Here is a 12,710-nt window from a genome sequence, read left to right on the forward strand (position 1 = left end):
TTCGGCCCATCAGGTGTGTATCAGTCAACTAGCACCTGGCCCATAGCCTCGTGTGCCTTGATATGACGGGGGGCACATTGAAATCCCTCTTCAATGTGATGAGGGTTCCTGCCTCTCCCACCCTCACAGGTAGTCAGTTTCAGATTCTCCACCTCTCTCTCCTCGGGGGATAAAGGGTTGGATAGAAAACTGGCTAACCGGTCGAAGTCAGAGAGTGGTGGGAGATGGTAAATATTCAGCCTGGAGCCCAGTTACAAGTGGAGTTCATCAGGGATCAGTTCTGGATCCTCTGCTGTTTGTAATTTTTATTAATGACTTGGAAGAGGGAGTCGAAGGGTGGGTCAGTAAATTTGCAGACGATACGAAGATTGGTGGAGTTGTGGATAGTGAGGAGGGCTGTTGTCGGCTGCAAAGGGACTTATATATGATGCAGAGCTGGGCTGAGGAGTGGCAGATGGAGTTCAGCCCTGCCAAGTGTGAGGTTGTCCATTTTGGAAGGACAAATAAGAATGCAGAATACAGGGTTAATGGTAGGGTTCTTAGTGTGTTGGAGGAGCAGAGGGATCTTGGGGTCTATGTTCATAGATCTTTGAAAGTTGCCACTCAGGTGGATAGAGCTTGTAAGAAGGCCTATGGTGTATTAGTGTTCATTAGCAGAGGGATTGAATTCAAGAGTCGTGAAGTGATGTTACAGCTGTACAGGACTTTGGTAAGGCCACATTTGGAGTATTGTGTGCAGTCCTGGTCTCTCACTTTAGGAAAGATGTTGAAGCTTTGGAGAGGGTGCAGAGAAGATTTACCAGGATGTTGCCTGGAATGGAGAATAGGTCGTACGAGGATAGGTTGAGAGTGCTAGGCCTTTTCTAGTTGGAACGGCGAAGGATGATGGGTGACTTGATAGAGGTTTATAAGATGATCAGGGGAATAGATAGAATAGACAGTCAGAAACTTTTTCCCCGGGTACAACAGAGTGTTACAAGGGGACATAAATTTAAGGTGAAGGGTGGAAGGTATAGGGGAGATGTCAGGGGTGGGTTCTTTACCCAGAGAGTGGTGGGGGCATGGAATGCGCTGCCTGTGGGAGATGGTAGAGTCAGAATCATTGGTGACCTTTAAGCGGCAATTGGATAGGTACATGGATAGGTGCTTAAGCTAGGACAAATGTTCGGCACAACATCGTGGGCCGAAGGGCCTGTTCTGTGCTGTATTGTTCTATGTTCTCACTTCCCCTTAACCCTCCTGCCCCTTCACTTAAACCTATGTCTCTGGAATTAGTCCGTCCCCCAAGGGGAAAGATTCCTCCCTGCCTACCGCCATCAGTTTATCCATCTCAATGCTGTCCCCTCCTCTGCTGTAAGGGAAAAACCACCCCAGTCTGATCAAAAGAAACAATGCTGGAGATCACAGCTGGTCAGGCAGTGTCCATGGAGAGAGAGCAAGCTGGCGTTTCGAGTTGAGATGACTCTTCATCAGAGCTGATGTGATGTGTGCAGGTAGTATGTGTACGATGCTGATGGAGAAAAGCTCCTCATAGGCCCATGTATCTGTCCTCGGCACGCTGCAGTCTTCCAGTGAATCACATCGCAAACTGGACGCGCAACATCTTATACAGTCACAGAGATGTACAGCATGGAAACAGACCCTTCGGTCCAACCCGTCCATGCTGACCAGATATCCCAACCCAATCTAGTCCCACCTGCCAGCACCCGCCCCATACCCCTCCAAACCCTTCCTATTCATATACCCATCCAAATGCCTTTTAAATGTTGCAATTGTACCAGCCTCCACCACATCCTCTGGCAGCTCATTCCATACACGTACCACCCTCTGTGTGAAAAAGTTGCCCCTTAGGTCTCTTTTATATCTTTCCCCTCTCACCCTAAACCTATGCCCTCTAGTCCTGGACTCTCCTACCCCAGGGAAAATACTTTGTCTATTTACCCTATCCATGCCCCTCATGATTTTATAAACCTCTATAAGGTCACCCCTCAGCTTCCGACGCTCCCAGGAAAACAGCTCCAGCCTGTTCAGCCTCTCCCTGTTGCTCAAATCCTCCAACCCTGCAACATCCTTATAAATCTTTTCTGAACCCTTTCAAGTTTCACAACATCTTTCCGATAGGAAGGAGACCAGAATTGCACACAATATTCCAACAGTGGCCTAACCAATGTCCTGTACAGCTGCAACATGACCTCCCAACTCCTGTACTCAATACTCTAACCAATAAAGGAAAGCATACCAAACACCTTCTTCACTATCCTATCTACCTGCAACTCCACTTTCAAGGAGCTATGAACCTGCACTCCAAGGTCTCTTTGTTCAGCAACACTCCCTAGGACCTTACCATTAAGTGTATAAGTCCTGCTAAGATTTGCTTTCCCAAAATGCAGCACCTCGCATTTGTCTGAATTAAACTCCATCTGCCACTTGTCAGCCTATTGGCCCATCTGGTCCAGATCCTGTTGTAATCTGAGGTAACCCTCTTCGCTGTCCACTACACCTCCAATTTTGGTGTCATCTGCAAACTTACTAACCATACCTCCTATGTTCATATCCAAATCATTTATATCAGGATCAGTTTGTGTCCAATGTGTACAGGAGGGCTTCCTGACACAGTATGTTGAAGAGCCGACAAGAGGGGAGGCCACACGGATCTGGTGCTTGGTAATGAACCAGGCCAGGTGTTTGATTTAGTTGTAGGTGAGCACTTTGGAGAGAGTGACCATAATTCAGTTACGTTTAGTTTACCGATGGAAAGGGATAGGTACATGCCACAGGGCAAGAGTTATCGATGGGGCAAGGGCAATTATAATGCGATTAGGCAAGAATTAGGATGCATAGAATGGGGGAGCAAAACGCAGGGGATGTAGACAATGGAAATGTGGAGCTGGTTTAAGGAACAGATATTACGTGTCCTTGATAGGTATGTCCCTGTCAGGCAGGGAGGAAGTGATAAGGTAAGGGAACCGTGGTTTATTACAGAAATTGCATCTCTTGTTTCGCAGCAGAAGGAGGCTTATGTGTTGATGAGGCAAGATGGTTCAGATGAGGCGATGGAGAGGTACAGATCAGCTAGGAAGGATTTAAAGAGAGAGTTAAGAAGAGAAAAGAGAGGACACGAGCAGTCTTTAGCAAATAGAATAAAGGAGATCCCTAAAACCTTCTGTGGTATGTGAGGAATAAAAGGATGATTAGGGTAGGAATAGGGCCAGTCAAAGACAGAAGTGGGAAGTTTAGTGTGGACCCTGTGGAGATCGGAGAGATGTTAAACGAACATTTCTCATCGGTTTTCACTCAGGAAAAGGAGAATATTGTAGAGGAGAAGAATGAGGTATGAGAAATTAGACTAGAAAGGATCGAGGTTAGTTATGAACAGGTGTTATCAATTCTAGAAGGAGTGAAAATAGACAAGTCCCCTGGGCCGGATGGGAAATTTCTCAAGGATTCTCTGGGAAGCTCGGGAGGAGATAGCAGAGCCTTTGACTTTGATATTTGAGTCGTCATTGTCTACAGGTTTAGTACCAGAGGACTGGAGGATTGCAAATATTGTGCCCTTGTTCAAGAAGGGCAGGAGAGATGACCCAGCTAATTATAGACCAGTGAGCCTTATGTCTGTTGTAGGAAAAGTTTTGGAAAGGATTATAAGAGATAGGATTTATAATCATTTAGCAAGCAACAATTTGATTGGAAATAGTCAACATGGTTTCGTCAAGGGCAGGTTGTATCTCACAAACCTCATTGAGTTTTTTGAGAAGGTGATCAAACATGTAGACGAGAGTAGGGCAGTTGATGTGGTATACGTGGACTTCAGTAAAGCCTTTGATAAGGTTCCACATGTTAGGCTGTTGGAGAAAATGCAGAGGTATGGATTTAAGGGTGATTTAGCAGTTTGGATTAGAAACTGGCTTTCTGAAAGAAGGCAGCGAGTGGTAGTTGATGGAAAATATTTAGCCTGGAGTCCGGTTACTAGTGGTATGCCACAAGGATCTGTTTTGGGATCACTGCTGTTTGTCAATTTTATAAATTACTTAGACACAGGCATAGGTGGATGGATTAGTAAATTTGCAGATGACACTAAAGTCAGTGGAGTAGTGGACAGTTTGGAAGAATGTTACAGGTTGCAGGGGGACTTGGATAAACTGCAGAATTGGGCTGAGAGGTGGCAAATGGAGTTCAATGCAGATAACTGTGAGGTGATTCACTTTGGGAAGAATAACAGGAAGGCAGAGTACTGGATCAGTGGAAAGATTCTCGGTAGTGTGGATGTGCAGAGGGATCTTGGAGTCCATGTACATAGATCCCTGAAAGTTGCCACCAAGGTGGATAGTGCTGTTAAGAAGGCATACGGTGTGTTAGGTTTCATTGGTAGAGGGATTGAGTTCCGGAGCCGCAATATCATGCTGCAACTATACAAAACGCTAGTGCGGCCACACTTGGAATATTGTGTACAGTTCTGGTCCCCATATTTCGGGAAGGATGTGGAAGCATTGGAAAAAGTACAGAGGAGATTTACCAGGATGTTGCCTGGTCTGGAGGGCAGGTCTTATGAGGAAAGGCTGAGAGACTTGGGTCTGTTCTCATTGGAAAGAAGAAGGCTAAGAGGGGATTTGATAGAGACATACAAGATGATCAGAGGATTAGATAGGGTAGACAGTGAGAGTCTTTATCCTAGGATGATGACGTCAGCGTGTACGAGGGGGTATAACTACAAATTGAGAGGTGATAGATTTAAGACAGATGTCAGAGGCAGGTTCTTTCCGCAGAGAGTGGTAAGGGTGTGGAATGCCCCACCTCCTAATGTAGTCAACTCAGCCACATTAGGGAGATGTAAACAATCCTTGGATAAGCACATGGATGATGATGGGATAGTGTTAAGGGGACGGGCTTAGATTAGTTCACAGGTCAGCGCAACATTGAGGGCCGAAGGGCCTGTTCTGTGCTGTATTGTTCTATGTTCTATATAAATGATGAAAAGTAGAGGGCCCAGCACCGATCCTTGTGACACTCCATTGGTCACAGGCCTCCAGTCTGAAAAACAACCCTCCACCCCCACCTTCTGTCTTCTACCTTCAAGCCAGTTCTGTATCCAAATGGCTAGTTCATCTTCACACTGGCCACTTTACACACTTCTGGACTTCATATGGCGTTCAACACTTTTAAATTGTGAACCCATTCCCATTCCTTCCTTTTCTTTTAGCTCGTTATCATGTCCTCTCTCCCCACTGCCCATCCCAGTGCGGACCATCTCCCCTCCCCAGCCTGGCAGTTAGACACACCACCACTGTTCTGCCATTCCACATTCCGATCACTTAATCTGAACTATCGACACTTTTTGTTCATCAGCACTCTACGCCCATTACCCATCTCCTCCTGAACTGCAGTATAAATGCTGTCCCCTCCACACTTCATGTCAGCTCTGATGAAGACCCATCTAGATTGGAACCATTAGCTTGCTCTCTCTCCATGGATGCTGCCTGACTTGCTGTGTTCTCCAGCATTTGCTATTTTCAAATTCCAGCATCTGCAGTAATTTGTTCTCAGTCTGGCCAGTGTCTCTTCTCAAATCTTCTCAAAACTTGCTGAGTCTCTCTTCATCATTAAAACTCTCAAGCCCAGGCAAACTCCTGGTAAATCCCCTCTGCACCCTTTACAGGGCAAACACATCCCTCTGATAATGTGGATTCCAGAACTTTCTGTTTGTTTATCTGCTTGTGCATATGCGGGAAATCTCCTGCTGATTATTACTTACCGTCCTCCCTCAGCTGGTGAATCGGAATCCTCCATGTTGAAAAACACTTCGAGGAAGCACTGAGGGGGACAAGGGCACAGAGAGTCCTCTGGGTGGGGGATTTCACTGTCCCATCACCAAGAGTGGCTCAGCAGCAGCATTACTGATCGAGCTGGTCAGGTCCTTAAAGGACATCGCTGCTGGACTGAGTCTGGGACAGGTGGGAGGGAACCAACAAGGGGGAGAAACAGACTTGACCCCATCCTCACCAATCTGCCAGCTGCAGGTGTATCTGTCCCTGACCGTATCAGTTAGAGTGACCACCACACAGTCCTTGTGGAGACAAAGTCCCACCTTCACATTGAGAATCCCCTCCATCAGGTTGTGTGGCTCTATCACCGTGCTCAACGGGACAGACTTGGAAAGATGTTGTGAAACTTGAAAGGGTTCAGAAAAGATTTACAAGGATGTTGCCAGGGTTTGAGGATTTGAGCTGTAGGGAGAGTCTAAACAGGCTGGGGCTGTTTTCCCTGGAGCGTCGGAGGCTGAGGGGTGACCTTATAGAGGTTTACAAAATGATGAGGGGCATGGATAGGGTAAAGTCTTTTCCCTGGGGTCAAGGAGTCCAGAACTAGAGGCATAGGTTTAGGGTGAGAGGGGAAAGATATAAAAGAGACCTAAGGGGCAACTTTTTCACGCAGAGGGTGGTACGTGTATGGAATGAGCTGCCAGAGGATGTGGTGGAGGCTGGTACAATTACAACATTTAAGAGGCTTTTGGATGGGTATATGAATAGGAAGGGTTTGGAGGGATATGGGCCGAGTGCTGGCAGGTGGGACTAGATTGGGTTGGGATATCTGTTCGGCATGGACGGATTGGACTGAAGGGTCTGTTTCCATGCTGTACATCTCTATGACTCTATCTCGCAACTCCAGACTGGGCCTCCGTGACGCGCTGTGGACCATCAACAGCAGCAGAACTGTACTCCAGCAAAATCTGTAAGCTCATGGCCCGGCATATCCCCCACTCAACCATCACCACCAAGCCAGGGGATCAACCCTGGGTCAATGGAGAGTACAGGAAGGTATGCCAGGAGCAGCACCGGGCATACCTGAAGGTGAGGTGTCAGCCTGGTGAAGCTACCAAACAGGACTACTTCCACACCGAACAGCATAAACAGCAAGTGACAGACAGAGCTAAGCAATCCCACAACCAATAGATCATAGAACATAGAAAAGTACAGCACAGAACAGGCCCCTTGGCCCACGATGTTGTGCCGAGACCTAATCCTAATGTAAAATATAATAACCTAACCTACACACCCCTCAACTCACTGCTATCCATGAGCATGTCCAGCAATCGCTTAAATGTCCCCAATGACTCTGCTTCCACCACCACAGCTGGCAACACATTCCATGCATTCACAACTCTCTGCGTAAAGAACCTACCTCTAACGTCTCCCCTATACCTTCCTCCTAATATCTTAAAACTATGACCCCCCCATGCCAGCCAATCCTGCCCTGGGGAAATGTCTCTGGCTATTGACTCTACCTATTCATCTCATTATATTGTACACCTCGATCAGATCTCCTCTCTTCCTCCTTCTCTCCAGCTCTGCAGTCCTGCCATATCCAGTGGTAAGCGGTGGTGGATGATTAAACAGCTCACTGGAGCAATAGTACTGAAGACGTGTGCTCCAGAACTTGCCTCTCCCCGAGCCAAGCTGTTCCAGTCCAGTTACAACACTGGCATCTCCCCGACAATGTGGAAAATTGCCCAGGTATGTCCTGGACAGAAAAAGCAGGACAGATCCAACCCGGCCAATTCCCACCCCATCAGTCTCCTCTCGATCATCAGGAAAGTGATGGAAGGGGTCAGTAACAGAGCTATCAAGCAGCACCTGCTCAGCAATAACCTGCTCAGTGACGCCCAGTTTGGGTTCCCCCAGGGTCACTCAGCTCCTGACCCCATTACAGCCTTGGGTCAAACATGGACAAAAGAGCTGAATTCCAGAGGGGAGGGGAGAGGGACAGCCCTTGACATCAAGGCTGCATTCGACCGAGTGTGGCATCATGGAGCCCGGGCTAAACTGGGATCAATGGGTATCAGGGGGCAAACTCTCTGCTGGTTAGAGTCATACCTGGCACAGAGGAAGATGGTTGTGGTTGTTGGAGGGTCACTCATCTCAGCTCCAGGACATCTCTGCAGGAGTCCCTCAGGGGATTAGATTAGATTACTTACAGTGTGGAAACAGGCCCTTCGGCCCAACAAGTTCACACCGACCCGCCGAAGCGCAACCCACCCATACCCCTACATTTACCCCTTTAACCTAACACTATGGTCAATTTAGCATGGCCAATTCACCTGACCCGCACATCTTTGGACTGTGGGAGGAAACCGGAGCACCCGGAGGAAACCCACGCAGACACGGGGAGAATGTGCAAACTCCACACAGTCAGTCACCTGAGTCGGGAATTGAACCCAGGTCTCTGGCACTGTGAGGCAGCAGTGCTAACCACTGTGCCACCGTGCCGTGGGAGTGTCCTAGACCCAACCATCTTCAGCTGCTTCATCAATGACCTTCCCTCCATCAGAAGGTCAGAAGTGGGGATGGTCCCTGATGATTACACAATGTTCAGCACTATTCACCACTCCTCAGGTACTGGAGCAGTCCATGTTCAAATGGAACAAGATCTGGACAATATCCAGGCTTGGGCTGACAAGGGGCAAGTAACATTCACGTCACATTGAGGTCAGGCTGTGACCATCAGCGATAAGAGACAATCTAACCATCGCTCCTTGACACTCAATGGTGTTACCATCACTGAATCCCCCCTGTCACCATCCTGGGGGTTACCACTGACCAGAAGCTCAACTGGACTCACCACATAAACACAGTGGCTACAGGAGCAGGTCAGAGGCTGGGAATACTGCGGGGAGTAACTCCCCTCCTGACTCCCCCAAAGCCTGTCCACCATCTACAAGACCCAAGTCCGGAGTGTGATGGAATACTCCCCACTTGCCCTGGATGGGGGCAGCTCCAGCAACACTCAAGAAGCTCAACACCACCCAGGTCAAAGCAGCTGCTTGATTGGCACCACACCCACAAACACCCACTCCCTCCCCCACCCACACTCAGTAGCAGCAGTGTGTACCAGCTACAAGATGCACTGCAGAAACTCACCAAAGACCCTCAGACAGCACCTTCCAAACCCACACCCACTTCCATCGAGAAGGACAAGGGCAGCAGATACATGGGAACACCACCCCCTGCAAGTTCCCCTCTGAGCCCCTCACCATCCTGACTTGGAAATATATCGCCGTTCCTTCAGTGTTGCTGGGTCAGAATCCTGGAATTCCCTCCCTAAGGGCATTGTGGGTCTACCCACAGCACATGGACTGCAGCGGTTCAAGAAGGCAGCTCACCCCCACCTTCTCAAGGGGCAACAAGGGATGGGCAATTAATGCTGGGCCCAGCCAGTGACACCCAAGTCTCACAAATGAATAAAAAAAAGTATATGTGTGTGTGTGTGTGTACATGTGTGTGTGTGCTGTGTGTGTGTATGTGTATGTGTATGTATGTGTGTACGTGTGTGTGTGTACATGTGTGTGTGTGCTGTGTGTGTACGTGTGTGTGTACATGTGTGTGTGTACGTGTGTGTGTGTATGTGTGTGTGCGTGTATGTGTACATGTATGTGTACATGTGTGTGTGTACGTGTGTGTGTACATGTGTGTGTACGTGTGTCTACGTGTGTGTGTGTACGTGTATGTGTGTACGTGTATGTGTGTGTGTACGTGTGTGTGTATGTGTGTGTGTGTACGTGTGTGTGTGTACATGTGTGTGTGTACATGTGTGTGTGTACGTGTGTGTGTGTACGTGTGTGTGTACGCGTGTGTGTGTGTACGTGTGTGTGTGTACGTGTGTGTGTGTGTACATGTGTGTGTGTACATGTGTGTGTACGTGTGTGTGTGTGTGTGTGTGTGTGTGCGTGTGTGTGTGTGTGTGTGCGTGTGTGTGAATGTGCCTTTTTGCACAATTCGGTCTGTGTATGCCATGGTGATTGTAAGGGTTAACGTTTGAGTGGATCACTGTGCATATCCTCGAACAAGCCCCCATGTTGTGATGCACTCTGTAGTGGACCAACCAGAAAGCTGCTGATGTCTGAGACCCAGACTCCAAGAGGTGACAGCGAGAAACTGGTGAGGAGTCCGTGTGAGAGTAGAGTTGGGGAACAGGACGGAGGTAACACTGAGGAGCTGCATGGGTGAGCAGATTGCCATGAGGTGTCAGTGTTTGCTTGTTCTGGAGCCTGTGAGGGGAAAGTGGGTACTTGAATCGACCATTCTTCTTTCCTGGAACTTGGCAGCAACAGTGAGTGAGTGAGTGATGAGCCAAGTAATCCTGAGGCATGTTCTGAGAGAGAGAGAGAGAGAGAGAGTGAGTGAGGGAGACCAAGCGAGAAAGAAAGAGAGAGAAAGCGCGAGAGAGTGAGAGAGAGAATAAATGGAAATTATATCTGACTTTCAGAGTCTGCGAGAGCCCCTTGAGGCTTTTGAGAGGCATCTCTGTATGTCACAACGCAACCCACTCTATCCAAAATAAACCAGTTTTGACTCTGAGCTATCGCAGTGGCTGCTTTTGGTCCAGGCCCCCAGTGCCAGATCCCAGTCAGTGAGGTGCTTGCTAATCGTTGATCCAGGCTCTCGAACCCTCATCAGCCCATGCAGTTCCACAGTCCCACAGCTCAAACGCTGGACAGCCAGGATCCGTGAGCTCTCCAGAAGGCAAATTCTCTTTTGATCTTCATTGCAAAGGGCTTTGGCATAAAAGAGGAAGGAGGCCAAGCTGCAGCATCTGCTCCAGTGTCACTGTCACTGGATCAAAACCCAGGAACAGCCTTCCTCACAGCTCTGTTAGTATGAAAATGCTTTCAGTGGATACAAGTGTGACAGGCAAAATCAGCGTTTATTGGGTTTTGTGGTACTTTCAGAGGGCAGTTGAGAGTCACGTTGCTATGGGTCTGGAGTTACATGTAGGTGAAAGTGAGGACTGCAGATGCTGGAGATCAGACCCTAGAGTGTGGTGCTGGAAAAGCACAGCAGGTCAGGCAGCATCCGAGGGGCAGGAGACTTGACTTTCCGGGCATGAGCCCTTTCGGGTTCTCACAGATTCTTTAAGTCAGATATAATTTCGAACTATTCTCTCTCTCTCTCTCTCTCTCTCTCAGAACATGCCTCAGGATTATTTGGCTCATCGCTCAATCACTGTTGCTGCCAAGTTCCAGGAAAGGAGATTGAGTTGATTCCTGATGAAAGGCTCATGCCCGAAACGTTGATTCTCCTGCTCCTTGGATGCTGCCTGATCTGCTGTGCTTTCCCAGCACCACACTCTCGACTTGGGGTGGCACGATGGCTCACAGCCAGGGTCCCAGGTTCGATTCCCGCCTCGGGCGACTGTCTGAGTGGAGTTTGCACGTTCTCCCCGTGTCTGAGTGGGTTTCCTCCGGTTTCCTCCCACAGTCCAAAGATGTGCAGATTAGGGTGAATTGGCCATGCTAAGTGCTGGGTGCATTAGCCAGAAGGAAATGGGTCTGGATGAGTTATTCTTCAGAGGGTCAGGGTGGACTGGTTGGGCCGAAGGGCCTGTTTCCACACTGTAGGGAATCTAATCTAATCATCAGATTTCCCGAGGCCATTTCATGGGCACCATCACTGAGACTAATGTCCAATTCCTGATTTATGAAGTGAATTAAAATTCCATCAGCCACTGTGATGGGATTTGAACTGATTGCCCCAGAGCATGACCCTGGGGTTTTGTGACCACTTGTCTAGACAAGCAACCTCTGGGTTCAGACTTCCCTTCCTGCACCTCTCCACCTCTGCCTGGTCCTTTAACATCCACCTCATTCTTCTGTGTGCCAATGTTAACGTTTATCTGTGGCAGATGGAGTTTAGTTTAGATAAACGTGAGGTGTGAGGTTTCGAAAGGCAAATCAGGGCAGGACTTATACACTTAATGGGAAGGTCCTGGGGAGTGTTGCTGAACAAAGAGACCTTGGAGTGCAGGTTCATAGCTCCTTGAAAGTGGAGTCGCAGGTAGATAGGATAGTGAAGAAGGCGTTTGGTATGCTTTCCTTTATTGGTCAGAGTATTGAGTACAGGAGTTGGGAGGTCATGTTGTGGCTGTACAGGACATTGGTTAGGCCACTGTTGAAATATTGCATGCAATTCTGGTCTCCTTCCTATCGGAAAGATGTTGTGAAACTTGAAAGTGTTCAGAAAAGATTTACAAGGATGTTGCCAGGGTTGGAGAATTTGAGCTACAGGGAGAGGCTGAACAGGCTGGGGCTGTTTCCCTGGAGCGTCGGAGGCTGAGGGGTGACCTTATAGAAGTTTATAAAATTATGAGGGGCATGGATAGGATAAATAGACAAAGTATTTTCCCTGGGGTCGGGGAGTCCTGAACTAGAGGGCATAGGTTTAGGGTGAGAGGGGAAAGATATAAAAGTGACCTAAACGGGAACTTTTTCACGCAGAGGATGGTATGTGTATGGAATGAGCTGCCAGAGGAAGTGGTGGAGGCTGGTACAATTACAACATTTAAGTGGCATTTGGATCGGTATATGAATAGGAAGGGTTTGGAGGGTGCTGGCAGGTGGGACTAGATTGGGTTGGGATATCTGGTCAGCATGGACGGGTTGGACTGAAGGGTCTGTTTCCATGCTGTACATCTCTGTGACTGTATAAGATGTTGCGCGTCCAGTTTGCGATGTGATTCACTGGAAGACTGCAGCGTGCCGAGGACAGATACATGGGCCTATTTTCCCTGGGGTCGGGGAGTCCTGAACTAGAGGGCATAGGTTTAGGGTGAGAGGGGAAAGATATAAAAGAGACCTAAGGGGCAACATTTTCACGCAGAGGGTGGTACGTGTATGGAATGAGCTGCCAGAGGATGTGGTGGAGGTTGGTACAATTGCAACA

General features: G+C 48.4%; 1 protein-coding gene across 2 annotated transcripts in view; it reads right to left on the bottom strand.

Annotated features, from left to right (window-relative positions):
• The window catches only part of LOC148149685 (SPRY domain-containing protein 3-like), a 1,210,740-nt gene that overhangs the window by 94,542 nt on the left and 1,103,488 nt on the right, over positions 1-12,710 (bottom strand). The window lies entirely within an intron of this gene.

Source organism: Chiloscyllium plagiosum, unplaced genomic scaffold, assembly GCF_037043375.1.
Source record: "Chiloscyllium plagiosum isolate Xiang-an unplaced genomic scaffold, Cpla_swu_hap1 HiC_scaffold_7, whole genome shotgun sequence".
Taxonomy (NCBI): Eukaryota; Metazoa; Chordata; class Chondrichthyes; order Orectolobiformes; family Hemiscylliidae; genus Chiloscyllium; species Chiloscyllium plagiosum.